Consider the following 22,384-nt stretch of genomic DNA (forward strand, 5'->3'; position numbering starts at 1 on the left):
TCCCGCGAGATGGGGGACGGGAATGGCGAGCCGCATTTACCGTTTCCTTCCATGTAACGTCATGGGATTTAGTGCTGTCTTAACGGAATCGAAGCTAGCGCATGAAAAACTGAATTTGCGAACGATGGTCAGTTCGTCGTTGCATATGCAAATATCAGGTACAATGGCCGTACCCCACACCCAGAACAACTATCCGTGATGCGCCATGTCCGGCGCTTATGATGAATTGCGATAGCTTATGCTTGTTTCCATGTAACAAATGACGTGTGTTCTTGTATGTTGGCAAGGTCATATAGAACTAGATAAACGGGTCCCATTGTCACCGCCATAAGACATAGCGCTGCTCTTTTGCGCTGCTTGTTGTCGTATCGCAACACGTGGTTGAATTTAGCTATTCAAAGGCAGCGCACAAGAACCACCACACGCACGGAGGCTTCGACTAATTTTCGAAAAGGCGCGTCTCCCCACTTGAGCCGGCGTCCGTTGTCGCCATGGCAACGGACATGTGCGCGCCAGAGCGGATATCCGGCGAGAGCAGGTGCTTCGGCCACCCTCCGCTTCGGGAGATGGCCAAATTCGTCCGTCGCAGCGCCTTATTATTTTGATCGATGTGAAACAGTGAGCCAAGCCACACTTTCAGCAAGGTCAGGGGTCAAAGAACCGGAGGGACGGCCGTGGAGGGGGTGGGGAGGGGACACGGCAAACGTCCGACGGTGCGTGACTACGAAAGTGAAAAGTGGCCCGATCGAGGGAGAGGAGGAAGGGTGCCTATTACCTCACAAGTGAGCTAATTGCTGATAATGGGCCTGTCGCCTGGCGGCTGCTGTCCGCGCGGTCCTGAAAGTCAACAGAGCGCCACGAAATAACGCACGCGCCAGGTGGCAAACAGCACGGGGGTACCTCCCGTTGATGGATGAGCGCTAGGAGCAATTTCCTTCATCTGAGCTCATGTATTTGTTTTGTGTTGTTATGTAATGGGAAACAAGACTAGGCTCATGACGATTTAAAGCGTCAGTTGTGAATTAACTAATCATGATTGACATCTAGGGGCCCTCCACCACCGAGCGGGCCGTTCCGCTGCCCAGCGACGCCTTGCTGAAAATATACGAAGTGTTCGAAACAGGGTTGCGGATGTCCAGAGTTCCCCATGTTTTAGGTTGGGCCGCGGATTGGGACATCTGGTCTGATTCCATTGAGAAACTGACTTACACGTACGCTTACCGGGGCTAACCAAGCTGCTGCTGGCCCAAGGTGCATCGATGGTGTTTATATCCGCATATGATTGTTTTAAATCCCCGTGGACCTTAAGTCACAAAGTCACGGACATGTCACTGCAGAGCGGGGATTGTCGACATGAGTTGAGAGTTGGGGTGGCGGTGGGGGGTGGTATAAGGGATTTAAGGAGCCCCTTTTCATTTCAAATTGTTTGAAAGGATTCTCTCCATGTAATATACGCTAGCAAACTCAACAAGGATGGGGCTTGTCCCTTCCCCTGCGATGGACTTCCATGTTATTATGATATTATGATAATTGCAATCACGCTACAACTTCTTTATACATTCAAAACATTCAGTTACCCCATACAAATTCAGCAGTCTTTTTGAGCATCAGACTCCAAAACGCCTTCTGTGTGCACATGCTGTACTGCTGCACTTCACTGCTGCAATCCACTACGCACTGCTACACTGCACCGCTGCAATGCATCACTGCACTGCCGCAATGCATCACTGCACTACTGCACTTGCCGCACTGTATGAGAAAGGTTAGAAGCATGCCAAACGTTTAACGTCGGGGTGAGTTGTGGTCACTACAGGCTGCAAAAGGCTGAAGCACGTGCATGAAAATCTGAAGAAAGGCAACGTTTTTTAACCGGATATAATCACTTTTAACAGAAAGAACATGAAAAGTTATGCAGATGGAAAGTCCACTGATATTGCGTTGAGGTTCACCACGGGTCAGGCCAGACTGGACCAACGTTTCAACAAGGTGCATACGCACGGGTCTAACATTCTTCTTTGCTTTGCACTTATTAAAAACGTTTTAAGACTGATTTACAGGCGCTCGTGCGACCCTGAAGCACTCCAGAGGTACCCCAGAACGATTTGAGGTTGCCCTAAAGTATAGGTAGGGTGAAGCAAAGTCAAGTTTCTCAACAACGGAATTGAAAATGTTCATTCCAACATGGGTCTACATGGTCATCAAAAGCTAAAACCGGGATGTAAAACAATCCTGTAAGAATATGTAGTATGGAATCGTATGTAGAATTGATAGAACGATGTAAAACACAAGCTTTGATGTACTTTGATATCTATCGCTCAAAAAAGTACAGCACAATCGGTTTACTCGATAAATAGGTCATATGCTGTCCACCTTTTCCAACGAGGAATAAACTACTCAAACTTACCCGTTTGCCCTGATCTGAGTTAGCGTTCATGCATGACTTCGAGTCGACGTGTTGACGGAATGTGCCAACCTGATTCAGAACTTGGTTTTCATTGGTGTCAAAAGTTTGTCCTAACGCTCCTGAGCCCGGCGCAGGCTAAAGCCCGTCGTGCCAGCCCTCCAGGACCGCTTGTCAGCGATGATCGGATAGCGCTGCCGCGCAGCACGCCCAGGGCCGTACATTCTGCTATGGCGCTGAGGATAGCGCCAGGTCCTCTGAGTTGACCTCGCACTAGAGTCGGTTCACTGACCCGCGGTCACTGAGCTGTGCGCTGCCCGGTCACCGACCTCTCTGCATTGGGTCCGTAGCGGTCGCACAGCTAGCTCAATAGCTCAGCTGAAAACGGCTACGGTTGCATGAAAATTTGCTTTCTTTACAAACACATATGTCTGCGCCAATTAGTTTCTGTCGATATCTTGTGAGTACAAAACAAAAACCAAACAGAAAAGAGCACTTAGAGGGTGTCAGGCGAAAGGCTGTCGCCAGCCACTGAGGTAACAGGGCTACGGTGAGCTCGGCACCACCTAATCGCAGCCAACCTTTCGCAGTGCCAACGGCAGCCAGCCCCCCCCCCCCCCCCCATCCACACACACACACTGCGCTCAGGGAATTTGTCTCGTCAGAACGGTGTCCCTTGCTAGCCCTATAAATCTGGGACCTACCCGCTGGTGCTGGCGCTTTGGCCAATGATCGCTATTGCGTCCAGGAAGCATCGCACAAATTATCTTATGGTCTTTGTTCACGGTTGAGGAGGCCCAAGGACCGCATATTAATTACCCATTGGGTCTGCGCAGGTTCGGGCAAGGGTGCTATCAACGCATGTGCAGCGGGCAGAAAACACGGCTAATCGATTTACAGCACCCGGCAATGTCGTGGCTCGTAAAGGGATCCCTTCGCTGGTAGTGTTTATATGTGTGACGCCCTCTGTTCGTGGCGGGAAATTGCTCGCAGAGAAGACAGAAATTGCATTCTTTGTTCTTACGTCGGGTTTATTGAGGCTGCACTTCCACAGCGAGCAGTTAACTTCACCTAAAGGAAAGGAAACTTCAAAGCGATTATCCACTGCGCCTGCATGCTATTATCCACACAGTACTTACACGCTATTTGTATTATGTTAGTACCGTTCTTTAGATGTAGATTCTGGCAATGAAAAACACCTTCAAGGGTCCGCAATAAATAAATTTACACTTCACGTCTTTTCACTAAAGGTCCCGAAGGACATATATTGTTACATCGGACGCGAAGAATGCACAGCGCCAAAAGACGTCCTTCATAACCGAACATTTCTCTTTGCATCTCACACCTTACAAGGTCATGTAAGATGCTACTTTGCATGACATTCCGTTGGCAACAACTGTCCTCAGTAGGGACGGCGAGGATACTTTACAAAGTGTTGTTGGGGTGAGTATACGTCCATATATCCTGACGTTCTGTCAAAATAAAGATGTTGATGATAACATGGATTCACGTTTCGGCCTCGCATGCATCTTCAGTTCGAGGACTTGGGGATGGATAGGGGTGTAGTTTTCTGCTGAGTTGAGGGGCTCCGCTACCCGAACATTGAGAGGAAAGTGGATGAAACCCAGCGAGAAATATATTCGTCAGTGCGATTTGGTAGCAAGGTTTATCTTTTTCACCACTCAGACCCCGCACCCTGTTTTGCGAAACCGCTCGCATAGTTTGGGTCGGAGAGAGAGAGAGAGAGAGAGAGAGAGAGAGAGAAGATAAGAGAGAGAGGAGAGAGAGAAGAGAGAGAGAGAGAGAGAGAGAGAGAAGAAAGAGAGAAGAGAAAGAGACGAGAGATAAGCGAGAGAGAGAGAGAGAGAGAGAGAGAGATATAGAGAGAGATGAGAAGAGAGAGAGAGAGTATAGAGAGAGACAGATAGAGAGAGAGGCAGACAGAAACAACATGCCCTACACCATATTTGTGAAGTTCAATAGAATGCGCCAAAATTGTATCATAATATCTATGCCAGACAAGCTTTCATGAATGTAGACAAGCATGACTTGGCGCTACTACATAGGATGCTCTGTAGTTTGTGTGCTAACGGCACAATACTTCTGTAGCACCAGGGTGCACCGCCTGTGTCCAGGAGGAGCATGAACACAGGCACGTGCATACGCCGCAGGCCAATCGCCGTTTTTACGATAGGCATCTTTGGTAGGAAGGAACCAAAAATGTAGTATTATTTGATCATAAGTTCGTATAAATTGGGTACTGGAATAAAAGATTGTGGCTTTAAACATCAAAATATTACACTAGTTCTGCTCCGAAAGCATTTGGTCACTGCAAGATAAGCTGCAATGAAAATGTCTCGCATTTGCTTGGCATTTTCCACCCAAGCTGCTATACAAATAGAGTTCTGTGTTTTTCCAACGTTTTCTCATCTGGGTCCAGCTTGGGTTGAGACAAAGCAGTACATCTGGCTTGTTTGGTGTAAAACAATGCCTTCGAGCGCATTTTACTCGAGGGCATCTATATTTGACACTTCCCAGGCCCATCATACATACTATCTCCTTCCCGTGCTGTGGAAACTTTGCAAACCATAACTGCCAGACCGCATACCCTAATATGAGAAAACCCCGCAAGTAAGACCCACAGCTCCTGAAAACCCGCCAATTCTACCCCACAGCAAGAACCTAAAACGCGATGACTTCAGGATTCGAGCGGCGCGCACCTCCAGCGGTCAGCAGCCGAGGAAGCTTCACAGAGAAAGCCTTCAGCACCAGGCTAAGTCGCTGCAGCCTCCCCGACCAGCGGTCAGCAGCCGAGGAAGCCTCACAGAGAAAGCTTTCAGCACCAGGCTACCTCGCTGCAGCCTCCCCGGCCAGCGGTCAGCAGCCAAGGAAGCCTCACATAGAAAGCCTTCAGCGCCAGGCTAACTCGCTGCGGCCTCCCCGGCCAGCGCGTTTCCGGTCTTCAACATTCCGTGTGATATGACCCGTGAGCTATCCTCGAGTGAAATCACCGGTGCACCATCTCCGTGTGATGATCTTAACTCCCGCGTCCCCCGCCACAGTCGTCACGATCGAGCGGTGTGATTGGCGGGCTATTTCCCGCTCCCCTGGCACTGCCCGTACGCATCACACCGCCCCACAGTCACGGGCGAGTGCTCGCATGCGCACACCATTCATAAACCGCGCGTTATCCCCCCCCCCCCGGCGAATTGCCCTTCAAGCACGACCCCCCCCCCTCCAAGGGCGAGAGGTTTCACGCCCCGTCCGCACCTCACACCCGGCCGGGCACGGTGTGACCGGGACGAGGGGCGGGCACACTCCGCTGGGGTGCCGCCAGCCGCGACACGCGGATGTCTCGCGACGCTAGAGTAGTCCCGACACACGAGTTGGCCAAGCCTGAGGTGGCCACTGTCATGCCGGGCGGTCAGGCCTGGGGCGACCCCGCGTGGGTGGGGCAACCATCCAGAGACTGCCAGAGGATCAGTACCAGGCAAACAACCTGACTTGAAATGCTACATTTTATTAGAAGATGGGGAAACGCGCATTTGATAAGCAACAGAGGTGATAAGTTTGTTTGGCAAACCTGGGGAGCACGCCCCTCCTCACAGTACATATTGGTCACACCCATCATCTCGCCACAGTTGTGTCACCGGGTTAGATTGGCTGACGGTGTTCCATTCGGAGATCAGACCAGTCGCTGGTGCTTCATCTGACGGTCAGACTAGTGGCTGGCGCTCCATCTGACGGTCGGACTGGCCGCTGGTGCTCCATCTGACGATCAGACTGGCCGCTGGTGCTTTATCTGGCGATCAGACTGAGATCCGGTGCTCCATCTGGCGATCAGACTGAGATCTGGTGCTCCATCTGGCTCCCATGGTGACCACCTGCCGCTCCTTACTCATAGTTGTGAATCACGCTTTCTGCGGCATTTAGTGAAACAATGCGTTTTGAAACTTGAAACTTACGGGTCCGCCCACTCAGCTAAGTTTGAGTAATTCCCACGCCCAATTACGAGCTTTGTCACATGCAAAGAAAACATATTGTTTTACTTGCGGTACACTGTTATCTAGGTTCGCTGTGTCAAAAAATGTGCAGGAAAAAGCTCCTTTATGAGTTCTTATCATGATCACATGCAGGATGTGGCTATCAGATAGGCCGTATTCTTGTACGTGGGGATCCGAGCAAAAGATGCATGTAAAATGTAGGCAGTTAAATTGGCTATCATTTTCCCACATGCCCTCTGTATCTAGGTTGCCCATCTTTATTTCCGGTCAGTCTTAACTGTTATTTGTCAAAATCAAGCATTATAAATTGATGTGTATACTCAAGGTAGCAATACGCATTATTTAACTCATGGTGCCTTCACTTTTTCGCTCGGTAAACTCTGGCTGCTAGTGTAATGAGCCACGTTGAAAATATGCTGTCAACGCTTTGTTTACTTAGAATGACTCAGAGAATGACTTGGAGAAACTAGTTCATCCATGACAAGAGTAACTAGCTCATCCATGCCAGGAGTAACTAGCTCATCCATGCCAGGAGTAGCCAGCTCATCCATGACAGGAGTAACGTCATGCTGCGAAGAGCTGAAATATGTCAGCTGGTTAACATATTTCGAGTAGTGAACAAGTCGACAGTGTGTATCAGCCCGGGTTCCACCTTGTATCAGCCTGGGTTCCACCTTCACCATGCGTGGAGTCACGTCTGCTGTGTGGAGTTGCCTCAGACGTGTACAAATGTCCGCGCTCAATAGTTCGAGTTTGTGGTACCTTATGGCCTGGTCCCATGTAAACGACTTTGCAAACGTTTATGGCACATAGGTACATGATAGCTAAACACAACATGTCCGTGACAAAATGTACCTTCACCTGATCTGACGGCAAATGACGGATTTTGTTCGTCTTTATTCTAGTTATGGTGCAAATTAGGCTTGGTATCGACTTAGGTTTATGCTTAATAATGCTAACAAGAGAAGAAATGCTATATGTCCTGACTGATGTCATCCCAAAACGTTTGTTGCCGTCCCATTGGCAGCTCTGTTATGTGTGCACTGCCCAGCAACACATGCCTAGATGGGCCCTGTGGCGACGTTTTGTTGTTATTATGTTGATGCTATCATGACTTATGCAGCTATTGGTGTGACAACGGCGGCTGCAAGATCAGTGAGATATTTCTTTGAGATCAATTTAGGTATGTCTGTTAGATCTGCTTAAAGGGCATCAGGTTTTCCGTAAGAGAAGGTGCCCACCACCTTCTGTGGGAGCTGCTTTAGTGCCTGCGATATTGTTTGATCTACGTGACGTAGCTACAGGGACGATGGTTTCTTCCTCTAACAGCTATGGCGACGATAAACATGGACCTTGACATAAAATGCAAGTCAATGGGGGACAAACACATACATTGGAGCCGCCTTAGGCCTCGGTGGGAGCAGTGCGAGGAAGACCTCAGTGACTGGACCGGATGACTACGACTAATGATTAGCCCAATTTGATCAGCTAGAGGACGTCTAAGCGTCCAAGTGAACCACACGGGTATTAATCACCTGCGTAACTAGTGCGACTCTGTTCATGCGGTGCGTCTGGCAATCGTCTGGTCACCCCACTCCTAAGCTGACGTCACATCTGATCTGTCATCTGTCGCCTGGGATCTGATCCCCGGCACGAGGCCCTAAGAGAAGTTCAGACGGCGCATTGCATGCCGTAAACAGAAGGATCCGGTTTTGTCGATGGGTTTAAGGTATTCTTAAAGATCTTTCTTAGTTAAAGAAACTCCCTTGCGGTTGCTCATTTTGGTGTGTTTTCCTTTTAACGGATTGTTACACATACTTTGGTAGGTGAGCCTTGTCTCTTCATTCCTGAAAATGTGACTATTGTTACCATTCTCCGGTCGATGCGTGTAGTATGTCCGTCTTGGAGACTTCGTTGTTGATATTAACATGAACACGGAAGTATGGAGACAATCAGAATTAGCCTAGACAGAAGATACTGGGCGATCTGGTACAAACTTATGTCATGGAGACGCCTGACGTCTCGCTGGACGTAGTGTGAGACAAAACCTGGCAACATTCTGGATGACTGCGATTAAGGCTTACCCATATTTGATGAGCTAGAGGACAATAAGTCCAAGTTTTTTCTTTAGACGGAAAATGGGCTTTCTTTGCACGTTTTGCGTAGATCTGCGGCAAAACGTCCCATACCATGTAAGTTCCACGCCTTGCAATGCCTGACTAGCTCAAACAAGTAAAACGCGCACACGTGTGGGCTGCAAAGAACAATATACAAATGGGCAACGACGCAGTCAGTACCTATATTATTCAGATCATCGATTCAATCTTAATCTTAGCTAACTAGCCGCCAATTCCAGAGTAAGTGCAGGTCAAGTGGGCCTTGCATGTGTAATGGGGATTTACAGTTGGTACCACTGTCACTTCATTAATGAGGTGGCCAGAATGTGGCCACCTTTCGGCAACAACATTAAACAAACGGAGACATTACTGGAAGTGGTTGTCGCCTTGCACACACACAATTAACTGACAACTATGTTGAGCATAAAACACATGTATTAACACATAGTATATAAATAAATTGGATATGCTAATAATATTGTATCATACGCAACATATAGCACACACACACACACACACACACACACACACACACACACACACACACACACACACACACACACACACACACACACACACACACACACACACACACACACACACACACACACACACACACACACACACACACACACACACACACACACACACACACACACACACACACACACACACACACACACACACACACACACACACACACACACACACACACACACACACACACACACACACACCACACACACACACACACACACACACACACACACACACACACACACACACACACACACCACACACACACACACACACACACACACACACACACACACACACACACACACACACACACACACACACACACACACACACGTATATGCATGTATATATATATATATATATATATATATATATATATATACATATATAAATATATATATATGTATATATACACACATATATGACACTATGATATATGATGTATACGCATATATATATATATATATATATATATATATATATATATATATATATATGTATATGTAATCTACAACAGCCATCAGCCGAAAGCCGTATTATCCTCGAACTTCCTGGAATCGGACCCGTCTCTGTGCATCAGTTTAGATCCTCGCTGTCGTTGGACAAACTCTCCTAGCCGGCCGAGGCAAGTTAACTCGCTGTGGGAGTGCTAACGGGAGAGGCAAAGCACTCACATTCGACGTTTGCTTCGGAGGTGTGCTTTAGCGGACTCGCAGTTCAGACATACAGCCTTCCGATTTCGAAACCCTCTGCTAATTGCAGTGTTCGAAGCCTCCCAGGCTTCTGGGATGCTCATCAAAGCCATTAAACTTCAGCCATAAACAACGATGGACGTTTACCATTTGCTTTATGAAATGAGACTCGTCAAGTCGATGTTTAACTATGCGGGTGTCAGCATATCTTGGATAAATAGTGTTCATATGAGCTGTAATGTGCCTCACAAATTTGGACAGTCAATGCCCAATAAACACATCAGATGAATTGGGCGGATGGCAGCAAATGATTATGATAGCCAGCATACGTCAACCACACATCTCTGCATCTACAGTTACTGCGGCATCTCTTTGATCTAGCCGAGACCCGAGGACCGGCTAGCGGTTCCTCCAGTTCCGGAGAATCCTTGAACTGTTGCCTCGGCCCAATCTGTCAAGAACAATGCCAGAGCCCGGGCGTTATACTGCCATCAGTGGGTTCAGGTCACCGCGTTAGAGGGTCACGCCAGCGTGAGGCCGGGTCACGCCGCGTGACGCTCTAGTTGTGATGCGGCGGCGCGCCGGCCGCGTTGCCATGACGACGGCCCATCGCCGCTAGTTAGGGTCCCGAGCCGCGTGGTTCTGCCCATTTGGGAGGTGACTTTGGAAATGTCTTACGGCGGGGCAGTTTGCGGGACCTGCGGAGATTGTCTATCCCTCTGTTTACACAATGGGGATATTGTGAGTGTTTTGCGATTTTCTCTAAGCACCACATGTCTTCTAACCACGTCTTGCAGTTGTTCTCATAGCCTTCTGAGCTAGCGCAGCAACGAATTTCGGCTACATAATAGCATACATGCCTCAACACGCATAGGAGCACGGTGTTGGGGCCCGTAGGTATAAGTCAGGGCCTGATCGTCACCAGAAACTGCACCGGGAGAGGACAAACACGCCACGAGCTCAAGACCTGTTGATCACCAATGCTGACCCCACTTCGCCACATCGCGCTCGGAGCGTGCTGTCATCCCGCGGCCGCCCGCGAGGTCCGACTCGGCCTGGCAGGAGTGGTGGGCGCCCTCGCCGCCGGCACACCCTGCTGTGACGACACGGGCCGGTGGGTCGGCAACGCAGGGAGACCCCCTTCCCGCTGCCGGGGCGCGGGATCGTGCCTCCTCCTCCGTGGCCCCTCATCTAAACAGGTGATTTTCCCGATGACTGCTCTCGTGTCACTCCATCCTCTCCGCGCCTGTGGCGGCTTGGCAGGGGCGTATGCAGAGCTCTTCATGGGGGTGCACAATCCAGCGTGCCTTGCAAATTGCTTATGATGCGATCCATATTATGGAGACCTGCTGCGTGCAAGCACAGAGTGTCATAAGGGAACTCGTCACCTTTGTCAGTTCCCCTCCCCTTAAAAACGCCACTGTGACCTCCTAGACCACCCTGGATCGCCACCCAGCGGTGCAGGGCGCCAGAGAGCCGCTTCGGGCGCTAATTTCAGAGTTTAATTTGGCACCATCCGCCGAGGTAGACGTCTGCAATTGATTTTTTCTCACCCAAACCCCAGTGCATTATGCAGAGGCGAGTCAATTACCACGCGGCCGCTCGTCTGTAATTGGTAATTACGTGGATGGGTGCCGAGTCATGTTTCGAGCCTGTGTGGCCTCTCAGACTTTTAGTGATGAGGAAGGAGACGCAGTGCCGAGGCCGACTTGTTGCCACCGCGAAATGACTAATGGAAAAGGTTCAGCGACGACCATGCCGCCCGCGCAAAGTGCAGAAACTCGAACTAAGTCAGCTTGCTTGCCGTTCCTTGTTTATGTATCTCTGACATCCATTTCCTGCGTTTTCCTTTCAGTTATCTTCGTCTGTCCTTAAATCTGTCTCCTCTTGAGCAGAAAACTTTTTCCGGGGAACGCACTGCCTCCCTCAGCATGTCGATTTCCTAATGTTTGATTTAAGCAAAATAGCCTTGAGCTCCTATTTCCGAAATTGCAAGTCGGAAGTATTCGTTAGTAAGGGTAAGCAAGTAAGTGAATAATACTGTAATCCTCTCAGTAAGTGATCTTATTCCAGTGCTTCATATTTGATCGAGGCTCATTCAATGCTCGTAGTGTCCACCGCTCGTGGCAGCCTTTTCAGCACGCATGGGTCATCGTGGCGCTTCGGCTCAGCCGCATGTGCTGTGCGGCCCATTGGAAGTGGAAGCTCGAATACTTTACGATTTCATCCATGAAGTATATTCACGGAGCATTTTCAGCATACACCTGTCTTGAATCTTAAATGTTATTGCTTTGGTTAATCTTGCTTGCTCGCGACCACGAACACAGCTTGAAGAGTCTTGTGTTGTCACTGTAGTCAGTGCGTGTGTTGCCACTGTAGTCAGTGCGTGTGTTGTCACTGTAGTCAGCGCATGCTTAGTAATGTGTTTAACGATTACCTTCTGATATATGAAGGCTACTGCTAAATAACAGCTTCCAACTCACAATGATTGAAGAAGGCGATAGCGTTTGCGGTGCTATTTACTACATATTTGGCGCAAGCGAGCAGCTACGCAACACACCTCAATTATTCACCGCACAGCGAAACAGCTTTTCGTACTACTGTTTACAACGGTCCGGAACACCCCCACAAAATATGGCGTCGACGCTGCGTTTTCGCCGCCGGCACCGTTACCCAGACGGCGGCGTGCCCGGGCCGTTCTGGAAATTAAAACCGCAGGAAATCTTTCCGAGTAATTTCGTGACACCGACGGCAGCTGGCTGGCATTAGGTTGCTCCTTGGTGCGGATCCGATTGCACTGTTTTCACTGCACGCACGGCCAGCCAAGAGTTACAGAAGGTCATGACCGGCTGCGCACGAGCGCTTGTGGCACGCGCCACCTCCATTCAGGAGATTCCCAACTACCGCTGGCGCCTCCAATTCCGGGGCGGCGGCAGCCTAAAAATGGCCGGCCGCCACAATGGAGAGCTAGACGTCGGAAATTCTTACGGTGGACCTGACCTGGATAGCTTGACTTCAGGCGCCGATTAAGTGGGCAGGTGCCAAGTGCAAGCGGATTAAAAAGATCCTCTGAATCAATGGGCACGCACGCGTGCTTGAGTAACACGGGGCTGAGACTGTTGGGAATGCGTTCAAGGAATAATGGGAAATCGTCCTGGAAAACCACAAACAGGATGAACCTTTTGCCACCTTTGAATAGATGATGGCGTCTTACATGTCGCTCGAATCCGCGCGTGCTCTGCGCAAGAGACAATGTGGTGGACACGCTGCACTGGCGCCACCGAAGCACGATATTAGGCTGTACCATTAAGTCGGGGTATTGAGCGGTCTCGCTGAAGGCCACACCCAGCGAAGCTTCTGACTTCAGCTGATTAAATCTCGTGATAGTATGTGCAAAAACTGCTGTGTGTCAAACCGTTTGTGTGAACTAATCGCCTTATCTTATGTACGGAATGTGGCTCCGAGTATACGGGGTGTAGCTTCGCATCTATTTGGGGCCTCCGAACGCTTCCTTCTGCCCTAAATCAGGGGTGATGGAACGGGAAGCGGCTGGGGAGGCGGTCGGGGAGCAGCTGCTGCGCGTCTGGACTAAATTAACATTAATTACATGGTGCATTACGGAGAGAACCGACGTAAAACTATTTTTGCTCCCCCTCCCTCCTCCCCCCCCCCCCCCAACCTTCTAGGGCATCCGTTGTCACTGTCTGTAATGAAAGGTACGAACGCCGTCCAAACATAACTAACAGGCTCTTAAAACCAACAGCCTGTTATGAGTTTTTTGACAAGGTCGTCTTTGGGACATTCTACCTTTTAAATGCCCCCGATGAAGCTTGATTCGCGGCTCTTGCCGGCAGCGAGTGCAGTAGCAGGTCAGCTGCAGTGGCAGGTCAGCTGCGGCGGCGAGTCAGCTGCAACGGCAGACCAGCTGCGGTGGCAGGTTCGCTACAGTGGCAGGTCAGCTGCAGTGGCAGGTCAGCTGCGGTGGCGAGTCAGCTGTAGTGGCAGGTCAGCTGTAGTGGCAGGTCAGCCGCGGTGGCAGGTCAGCTGCAGAGGCAGGTCAGCTGCAGTGGCAGGTCAGCTGCAGCGGCAGATCAGCTGCAGAGGCAGGTCAGCTGCAGTGGCAGGTCAGCTGCGGTGGCGAGTCAGCTGCAGTGGCAGGTCAGCTGCGGTGGCGAGTCAGCTGCAGTGGCAGGTCAGTTGCAGCGGCGGGCGGCGTGACCTCAGAGGGGTGACCTCAGAGACCGGTCATCACCACCGTCGTGCGCTGACTCCTTCCATTAGCTGACTGACAGGACACGTAATTAGGATCACCCGTCTTTGTTTATCGGCTGCGGGGCGGCGCGCCGCCTCGGCGCCTACCGATCGGTGTTACCGTCTGACGTGTTAATGAGGGCAGCGCGCGCCCGCTGCTTGTCACGCCAGCTGGCGGCCGCTGAGCGCGATCGGGATCTAGCGCCTGCGGCGCAGGCGGAGGGTCTCAGATTTTAACTTGGCCGTCGGGCCGGAGCTGGTCAGAGACTGAGGCTGGAACAGGCTCGTGCGCGGCGGATCTCGGCCCCGCTCAGGCGCCTGCCTCACACCCCATCATTAGGGACAGCGCACGCATTTGTCTGCTGAATCTTGGGCCAGGCAGTGACGGCTGAGCAATTCAACGTCCCGGCACGTAGATAGATAACAGTGTCAGAAATGCAGTGCAATAACCAGCGCCAGGTTATCGTTTATATTACGATTTCTTTTTATCGGCACTATGTCCCTTTGTTTCCCAAGGGATGGAGTGGGAGTCGGAGAAGATTGAGAGAGACTATGGAGAAATCTCACGCACGTAGATAACAGTCATTTGTCGTCAGTAAAATCATGGGGCGTATGTCCCAACGATAGTCTGTAAAAGAAAAGGTGATGATGATAATGGTGATGCGTAGAAGGAGAAGCAATGAGATGACATTATGACATTAAGCGACGCCACCATCATGTCACGCGGACACTTGCAAATTTTTGAATCCCGATATCAATAATCCTTTAATCCTTTCAGTCGGTTCAGAACAGAACGCAGTGTGTCTTCTCGTCTCTGATGCTCCACTGGCTGACTGAGCCCTCACACCCTGTATCCGGCACCCCAGCCACGCCCCAGCGTGTTAATGGAGCCGCGCCCTGCCGGCCCCCCTCCGTCCCTGAGGCCTGACCGACGTGCCATACCATCGGGGCCTCTCGGTTTCCCCGCTATCCGACCGTCATCCGATGCGCGGATAACCGCCTCCGGAGGAGCCTGGCCAGCAGCGGCACCGGTCGTCGCCACTAAATCAGCTGCGTCGCACGGCCGCCCGCGCTGCGGCGGCGGCCCTAAATCGCGCCGCGTCGCGCCGGCCGGCCGCCGCCATCCGTCAGTCAGTAGGGCGCCCCACGGCCGGCGGCGCCGCCAGCGCGCGCGCGCGCCGCTCATCGCGCTGCCGTCCGGATGTTTGTCTGATGGATGGCGGTGTAGAGCCGGCGGGGGACACTCGCGCAACGATAGAGCTGTATCGGCACCACGGTCGGCGGGCGGACGCTGACGGCAGCGACAGAGGCGAGGCGAGGTCGGTGCTGAACCGGCGGCGCTGGTCAAGTTATGAATGATAAAGCCCTGCATGTGCAGACTTTGATGCTGTATAGTGCTTTATAATGCTGTGATAGCGCCTCGCAGTAATTGCAAATGAAACCTGAGCTGACCGTAAGGACAAACACCGGAGGACTTGAAATCAGATGTCATGCTGGGGCCGGTGTAACAAAGACGGTGGACGGGCCATAGCACTTACATACCTCGTGACACCATTCAGAAGACTTCTGCTTCGACACAATGTTGTGTGACATCAATCTCGTCAGGACAGCTTATAGCGAGGAGGAGGGGAGCGGCCTGAAGGGCCACTGAGACCACGTAGTCTCAGCAAGAGGAACGCCGTCTTGGTAAAGTTCAGCGCGGACCTCAGCGGGGACAGCCCGCCTTCGTAAATCAGCTGATTAAGCCCTCACTTGCGGACGGCCGTTGCGGGGTTGAGGGGGGGGGGGGGGTCTCTGCAGACGTACACGTACACAGTGATAGGAGGCCAGGCGCCCCGCAGTCACGGGCCCGGAGGAGCGCGGCAGATCGGGGCTCCGACTCCCTGATGCGAAAGGCCAACATATATCTCTGTGGTTGAAACCGCTGACAACTCCTCACACGCTTGAAGCCTCGTGATGCGATGAGCAGGGTGGCTGGATGCAAGGAGCGCCAGGGTGAATTTTTTGTCGTCAAACGGCGCCCCAACTACAGTCGTGATCGTTTCTCCTAGCTTGGCGTCCTGCGGAGAAGCGTCATCCTCCCTCAGCTATCGGGAGCGGTCCTGTACTCCCCACTCCACTCTGTCTAAGTACAGCCTTGGACTCCCGCCCTGCTCTGTCTGAGGAATAGCCCTGTACTCCCCGCCCTACTCTGTCTGAGGGACAGCCCCAGACTTCCCGCCCTACTCTGTCTGAGGGATAGCCCTGTACTCCCCGCCATTCTCTGCCTGGTAGGGCATCCCTGTACTCTCCCCCTCCCCTACTCTGTCTGAGGGATAGCCCCGTACACCCCACCATTCTCTGTCTGAGGGACAGCTCTGTACTCCCTGCCCTTCTCTGTCTGGTAGGGCATCTCTGTACTCCCCGCCCTACTCTGTCTGAGGGACAGCCCTGGACTTCCTGCCCTACTCTGTCCGAGGGACAGCCCTGGACTCCCCGCCCTTCTCTGTCTGGTAGGGCATCTCTGTACCCCCCCCCCCCCCCGCTCAACTCTGCATGGGGTCAGCCCAGGACTCTACGCTCGACTCTGTCTAGGGGACAACTTCGTACTCCCCACTCCATTTTGTCTAGGGGCCAACGCTGTACTTGCCGTTCCACTCTGTCTAGGCTGTACTGCCCGCCCCGCCCTGTGCGGAGGTCCGCCACCGCCGGCTCGTTTCCGGCTCGTCCACCATTCATGCCGTCGGTGCGGCCAACCCCTCCCCTCCCCTCCCCTCGGCACCCTCTGTCGACCATGCATGACCCGCGCGCCGCATCTCGTCGCGCCGCGCCGGAAGCGCGCCACAATTGTCTCCGGCCCAAGATCGGACAACAGGTGAACGGACGGCGCCGGCCGATGGCCCCTGGGGAGGGGAGGCGGACAGAGCAGGGGTGTGGGGTGGCGTGTTGGGCGTACCTGTATGGCGGCTCCTCTTGGATTACTTTAAGCACACATGATGTTTGTGTTACGCTACATTTCTCCGCGCACGCAGTGTGCGAGCTGAATATATTCTTCAACGTTTCCGCGCTTATTCTATCGTGGGGTTATTTGTAATCAGTGGTATCAATGAAATGATGATTTGCGAGCCGATGAAACAAAAATAACTTGCGATGATTGCCGTGACCGTCTTCAAAGGATTCTCCTTCCAAACGCTCTTCAGACACTAACGCCCAGTCAAAACGAGTCAGCGTAGGAGTGATGCGTAAATGTCTGGTCACCTTCAGAGAACGCTGACACGAGCACACTGCACCCTTGGGATTCAAATAAGCACTTCAAATGTCTGGTTAACCTCCCGCACTACGGTTGCTGGGACTTCAAAAGCTCATGCCGAAATTCAACGTGAAAGTCTGCCTGTAACGATTTCTTACCACCGGCCGACGCAACATACCGCTGACATTGCAATCCTTAGAGACACACAGCGCCGTTTCCAGGGCGTCCGTGCCGTTGCTTGCACGGTTCGACAGTCCGCCCCTGGGACCGCAGCTCGCCGAAGCGTGTACGTCCCGCAAGACCAGCCGCTGGCGCCCGGCGGCACCGCCAGACAGTACGCCTCGTCCGGTCAGCCGCATCCGCCGCCGCAGCCGCCTGATTCCTCGGCGCAGACTGTACCGCCGCACACCGCTCGTGCCATGAGCCGCTTCACCGCCGCGGAGACGGCAGTGGAGCACAGCAATCTAACCGAGAGGCCGCGGCGGGCCACACGACAATAACACGAGCAGGGGCGCCGGCTGCACGTGTTCGCGACGGCGACGCATCACTTTATTCCCCGTACGCGGGTGAGCTTACACCGGCGCTTTGCATATTTGACGGCGAGCCTTGTCAACCGGACAAGTAGTATGGGCTCAAACAAACGGACTGCAAGCATGTCTATTGCATGTTCGAGCCGTATATTTGGCGAAACGCCGACTCGCTAACTAACTGAGCACAAACTCCAGCCCATCAGCCGGCTGAGATGGTGTCTATTCCAGAGATAACGCTCCCTCCTGCAAGCCGATAAGCTTGTTACACAGCAAATAAAACTATCATAAAGAGACCGTTCTTACAACCTCGTCATCTGGAACTCCAGCAGCATGTGCTTTCGTGGCGGAACGTAGGACGATGACCTCAACTACCGAAGCGCCATCAAACTTCAATAAGTAATCAAGCTACGGAACGATACTATCGCAAGGGGGCTGATGGTCTAGTGCTTGGAGCTTTGAGTCTCACACGGAGCGGCAGGCCTCAAAATCCGGTGACCGTCCTCTCCAGTGGGCGTGGCCTTCCTTTGCTCACAACGTGGTGCCACAGAATCGAGGACCTGGGGGACTGAAGTCAGGTTAGGTGATGATCGTTTAAATATCACACCGACAGGGGATTCGATGTAGCTCCCCACCCACCATCTCAGTGTTTTCTGAGGATATCTCTCCGGCATGTTACGCAGATAGGGGATTCGATGTAACTCCCCACCCACCATCTCAGTGTTTTCTGAGGATATCTCTCCGGCATGTTACGCAGATAGGGGATTCGATGTAACTCCCCACACACCATCTCAGTGTTTTCTGAGGATATCTCTCCGGCATGTTACGCAGATAGGGGATTCGATGTAACTCCCCACCCACCATCTCAGTGTTTTCTGAGGATATCTCTCCGGCATGTTACGCAGATAGGGGATTCGATGTAACTCCCCACCCACCATCTCAGTGTTTTCTGAGGATATCTCTCCGGCATGTTACGCAGATAGGGGATTCGATGTAACTCCCCACCCACCATCTCAGTGTTCTCTGAGGATATCTCTCCGGCATGTTACGCAGATAGGGGATTCGATGTAACTCCCCACCCACCATCTCAGTGTTTTCTGAGGATATCTCTCCGGCATGTTACGCAGATAGGGGATTCGATGTAACTCCCCACCCACCATCTCAGTGTTTTCTGAGGATATCTCTCCGGCATGTTGTGCAGTTGCACCCAAAGCTTGGATAGTCTATGGGGCATTGATTCCGCGTGTTGTTTTCTTGACACCCGAAATCCTTCGCCAGAAGTTGTGGTTCCTTGGCATCAATATATTTTAGGAAAACGGTATGGTGATTCTAACCGGGACGAGCAAAGGTCATCAGCCGACGAATCCGCCGATTGTGCGCGGTGGGCCGACACTATTACATTTACGGAGCCCTACATAACACTTATATGGTCAAAACACACAAAATTGCGCATTGTAATATTAATAATTAAACAAGAAAACAGCTGAATAGGTTTCACCTTGTTCCATAGCGTAGTTTTGTAATTGTAAGCATGTAAACATTGATTTTTGACCTGGGATATTGGGGACAATTATTCACCTAGCAACATACAGCTTTGTAGTGATATGCGACCGCATTAGAACCAGCCTATTGGTTTTTTCCGCGGGGCTCTATCGTCCTCAGTTTGGAAACGGCACTGGGGAAGGGAAGGGGGTAGATCGCCAACCTCCTATCAGGGCGCATTATGAAAAACGGCAAATCAGGGAGACTGTTGAAATATTCTGACTTACCCAAGAACTTGTCATTGGCGTTTGTTCACGAGCCCAAAAAACAATGCCAGCGATGAGCATGCACCTGTTCAGCGACAAAGGGACTGCAGAAGGAGCAAACGTTACTATCATCCAGCGGCAGCACCCAATGCTTTCGCTGTAGGGAAGCCAAGTTCTGGATTGTTAGATATGTTAAGTCTAAGGTCTTGCGGGACAACTAAAAACATGTTGCGACTTGAAAAGCAATCGTTTCTATTTTGGTTACCTTAAACGCGGTATTTGGTGTCAGGAGTGACAGGACAACTTAGGCCTGTTGTCTGAACCCGAAGCAAGTCCAGTGTTGTAATACTAGGTCAGCAAAGCACGGCGTCAAACGACCTGCACCTCGCTGCCCTAACGGTACACGGAAACAAGTCCTGGACATCCGCTGACAGCATTTCACCGCGAGCTGCTAACAAGCATGCCTCACGCCAACACCCAGCACTCCGCATTCTCTCCCACACTCCAAACACTCCCCACTCCCTGTACCGCCCAGCAACATTCGCCGCCGCTCACCCCTCCCCCCCCCCCTTCCTCGGGTCCGTGCAATTTCCGGTCAGCGGCGCCGGCCGGCGGGCGGCGGCCGTCGACAGCGCGGCCTTTAAAGTTTAAATGGCCAGCGGAAGCGCGTGGTCCGGCGGCCGGCAGTCGGTTGCACTTGAGCTGCGCTTTCTCAGCCGGCGCAGCGGGCGGAACCGGCGGTGTCGGCGCCGCTTCCGGCGGCGATCGGCGCGGTTCCGGTGAGATGACGCCGCCGCACCTGCCGCGGCCATCACCGGCCGGGCGACGGAGGAGACGCACTGGAGACGCCAGAGGAGACGTGCTGGAGACGCCAGAGGAGACGTGCTGGAGATGCCAGAGGAGACGCACTGGAGACGCCAGAGGAGACGTGCTGGAGACCCCAGAGGAGACGCCCTGGAGGCGCCAGAGGAGACACAAGAGGAGACACGCTGGAGACGCCAGAGAAGACGCCCTGTAGACACCAGAGGAGATGCCAGAGGAGACGCGCTGGAGACGCCAGAGGAGACGTGTTGGAGAAGCCAGAGAAACGCCTGGAGACGCCAGAGGAGACGCGCTGGAGACGCCAGAAGAGAAGCTCTGGAGACGCCAGAGGAGACGCACTGGAGACGCCAGAGGAGATACACTGGAGATGCCAGAAGAGACACACTAGAGACGCCAGAGGAGATGCCCTGGAGACGCCAGAGGAGAAGCTCTGTAGACGCTAGGAATAACGCACTGGAGATGCGGTGGTGGAGACCCGCTGACACACAGAAGGAACTCGGCGGACACGCGGTGGAGACCCGGTGGAGACTCGGTGGAGACTCGGCGGAGATTCGACGGAGACTCGGTGGAGACTCGGCGGAGATTCGGCGAATGTTCGGCGGAGACTCAGCGAAGACTCGGCGGAGACTCGGCTCAAACGTCGCCGAAAGGCGGGGCGAGGGCGGGAAATTACGAGAAGAAGGCAGTTCTTTGACAACGACATCACTGGCGGCTACTTTTGGAAAGCTGCACAATTTGGCGTTAGCCCAGCGGGAATGCATCACAAATGGGATATAAAGCTGTCAACACCTGCCCCGACTCGAAACTGTCGTCAGAGTCCCCACCGACACTGAGAGAGCCTGCCTTTGCGTTACGCAGAGGGGCCAGGGGGAGGGGAGTCAGCCGATACAGCAGGATATCAGGCAGCTGCGATGTTGTGGGCCCACATGTTAAACTCGGGGAGAGGAAAAAAATAAAATTACAACAGTTGAGTCATTGGTTTTTAGAGCCCCCTAATTTTGTTTGTCGAAATCCGTGATTTTGTTGTATGCAATATGCAAACTGCACATACATACATGCATAAAACTGTGCAACTGTACAACTGTACTGTACAACGCACAATATCACGTTCTACACACCTCGGCCACCTACCTCGTAATAATTTGATTTCCTCATGCGGCAACATACATCCAACGCATGATTCCTTCGCAAACCCAACAGAAAGTCGTCCATTTAAGTGTCCTCCGTAGCTTCCAGACGCCAAGTTTCGATCAATAGCGGATCTGTTGCATCGCGTTTGTTTCCTAGCACGCGCACAGTACGTGGTGTCATAATCTTTGAAGGGCTAATGCAGGACAATTCGGCACAGTTCGTGCAGGGAAGTCGTGCAATCACCTCCTGTCCCAGTTCGTGCAGGGCAGTCGTGCAGACATGTCCTGTCCCAAGGGGTGGACACCACACTGTATTACACCACAGCAGAAGCACTAATTGCGAATACAGGGGTAATTACGCTGGGAGTTTGAGGCTGGAATTCGTTTACTTACGGCAATTCAAGTCATGCTTCAAATGGCGCTGGTGCCAAATTTCAAGCAAACGATGTGCCGTTCTCCCGCTTTTAAATGAGGTTTTCCACCTGATTGCAATGCTGCAATTTCACGAATTTAATTTAATTGGCGCAGCGACCCTTAACAGATAATGCGTCTCCGCTGGGGCGCTACAATAAGCTTGCTCTACTATGAAATCTGTTGACGGCTGCAGAACGTTTCGGATGACGATGCACACTCTTCAACACAGCTTCATCCGTGTCTTCCACAAAAGGCACGACGAACCGTTGGTAACGGCTCCGCTGTTTTCCAGTACGGGTGGCGGGCCTTAATAATGGGCGACACATTTAGGGTGTTACGAAGCGTCACGCGATGGGTCGGTTTTTCGGAGTGAAATGCCATGATTTCTTTATTGCAAGCTGTAGGCTTATCATAGGCTACATAATGAGCCTCAAAGATCATGGGTTTATAGGCAGCATGGCGGCGAATTTGGCGAAAGCTGCTAAAAAGACAACTGGGATGTTAATCTG

Source organism: Pollicipes pollicipes, unplaced genomic scaffold (genome assembly GCF_011947565.3).
Source record: "Pollicipes pollicipes isolate AB1234 unplaced genomic scaffold, Ppol_2.1 Scaffold_6052;HRSCAF=7182_pilon_pilon_pilon, whole genome shotgun sequence".
In the NCBI taxonomy this organism is placed as follows: Eukaryota; Metazoa; Arthropoda; class Thecostraca; order Pollicipedomorpha; family Pollicipedidae; genus Pollicipes; species Pollicipes pollicipes.